The 2,500-nt window shown below is 44.5% G+C and overlaps 1 protein-coding gene across 1 annotated transcript in view; it reads left to right on the forward strand.

Annotated features, from left to right (window-relative positions):
* LOC134464840 (voltage-dependent T-type calcium channel subunit alpha-1I-like) overlaps positions 1-2,500 on the forward strand; it is a 294,648-nt gene that overhangs the window by 137,550 nt on the left and 154,598 nt on the right. The gene's annotated exons all lie outside the window — the stretch shown is intronic.

Here is a 2,500-nt window from a genome sequence, read left to right on the forward strand (position 1 = left end):
CAATAAGTTGCATTTAAACTGTAGGACCGTCATCTGTCATTAGCATGTGTCCATTCATCTCAAACAAACTGAATGTTGCATAACGCAGCTCCAGGCGCCAGGGCCAATGTTGCACAACGCAACATCAGGCATCAATGGGTTAATCGCCAGGGGGAAATTAAGGGGACTGCCAACTGCCCAGGGCAGTGCTCCAACATTATCTGTACAGTCTATGAAAGGCTTTGTTCTGAACACATGTTATGCATATACATGTATGTGCACAGTATATAGATGTGTAGAACCTGTTTCATTATTTTCAAAACTTCAAAACAGTGATATCTTCAAGCACCTTTCATGACCTAATCCTTAGTATGGTCGGTGAGACGAGCCTTTTCCTCAAAACAGGCAGCAATGCATTATTGCAGCTCAGCACACCAAAATGAATCACATTTGTCCCGTAGGGTCCAGAGTAGTGAAGCAGACCACAGGGCACTGCTACTGTAGAAAAACATGAAATGAGCTGTTTTGAAATCGTCGTAAAACCTTGAAGGCAGCAGAAATGAGCAATGATCACCATAGCTACCTCAACAGTCTCATTAACCAAACTACGGACCACGCCGCATAATAGCCCAGCAGCATGCAAAATGACTGTAATGGATATTATAATATAGCCTTTTACTGTGCAAGGTTACACAAAGATCTTTCCTTAACAAATAACCGATAATAATGCTACTCCTTGTGTGCTACTGCTTTTGTGCTCTGAACAATCAAACAGAGTTTGGTTTAACCTTAGCTTTCTCTTTCGCATACCCAAGACCATGATCAGCACTGCAGTGCTTCTTTCCTACAGATTGCTACCAACCCCCACCCCCGGTTGAATCGGTGGATTCAAAGGGGGATTTGTGAAAAACCATTATGGGAAAGTTACAGCTTTTATGAAAGTCTGAGATTAATCCCTGCTGTAATTACGGAGGAGAAAATGTTTTGCTTTTGTCATTTTGTCGTTTTGAAGTGTAAGGTCGTGACTGCCAGGGTACCTTAAAGGTGCAATGTGTAATATTTTGAGTAGTTTATTTCCAGAATCTATGCTGCCCATTCACTAATGTTACCTTTTTCATGAATACTTACCACCACCATTCATTATGTAAGGGTTAACGTTCGGCGAGAAGGTGGAATAGCAGCACGACAGAGAGAATCTTTAGACCCCGACGCGGGTCTGAAGTGCTGCTATTCCACAAAGCGACCGACTCGCCGAACGTTAACCCGCTTATTATATGGATATACTTAAATGATTCACACATGGCGGGGACATTTCTTTAGGCCTATTTAATGTTAAGTTTATTATAGCTTTTCATGTCAAAAGATTGTTGCTGCGCAAAACAAAACAGTGCCGTTGTGGAACACCGCTAGGCAACAGCTAGGTAGCCAGGACAACAGGTGTTGTCTATCACAGCAGCTGATAAGAGTCTTGTTGAAAAGTCGCTTTAGCAGTGAAAAGTCTTGTTGCCATTGACAGCGGTCTGATATAGACCAACCCGTCCGTTAAAAATAACAGACATGCGAACGTTGGGGAGCCCCATTGAAATGAATGGAGCATTCGACCGATGACGTCACACCATATAATAAGTATTCATTATGACTGGGAAAACTGCAGTTTTCATACAGGAAAAGGGGGATCTTGTCCATTGTCCGCCATTTTTAAATGTAAGTTCATTATTTCCTGAATAGTCATGAAAAGATCAAATTTGTCAGTAGACAGCACAGTTTCCATGACCAGCATAGTTGCAATACCAACTATGGCCACCATCCTACATAGTGCACCTCTAAGTCCGGCCGCACATTGGCTCCGACAGCACTGCGGCACACTTTGTTTCCGACATAATTCGGACCCCCAAACCCAATTTCACACGAACATAGCATTGATAGTCAATGGGCGGCGCCGACAAAATAGAACTTGTCTCTAATTGCTATCCGACATCGGCGAATATCCGTGGACATCGGCGCCAGTGTGCGGGGTTCTCTTGAAAACAATGAAATCGAACTTTTGTCCAGCAGTGCTCAGCACTTTCTCGGAGCCGGTGTGCGGAAGCCCTCACGGTACATCTTGTCCTGACATGCAAGAGGTGAAGACTCTGTGAGGGGAAAGACAGGGAGATTTAGGGTTGGTTGGTTCGTCTGCCGGCCTGCCTGCCCGCCTGAAGAAGTTTCCGGGCCTTATCAATATTGAAGTGTGCGTCTCCAGGGGGTACTGGTACTAGTGCTCATGAAATATGAATAGTAATTGAATTAGCAGGCATGTGATTGCTCGCTCCAGGACACGAGGGGCTGAGATATGTGAGATGTGGTTACTGAGGAGGATGGATATCACCGGAGCTCTGTGCAGTCACATGGTTCTCGTACTGGTTTAATTAAACAGGTGTTATTCACACACACACACACACACACACACACACACACACACACACACACACACACACACACACACACACACACACACACACACACACACACACACACACAC

Source organism: Engraulis encrasicolus, chromosome 2, assembly GCF_034702125.1.
Source record: "Engraulis encrasicolus isolate BLACKSEA-1 chromosome 2, IST_EnEncr_1.0, whole genome shotgun sequence".
In the NCBI taxonomy this organism is placed as follows: Eukaryota; Metazoa; Chordata; class Actinopteri; order Clupeiformes; family Engraulidae; genus Engraulis; species Engraulis encrasicolus.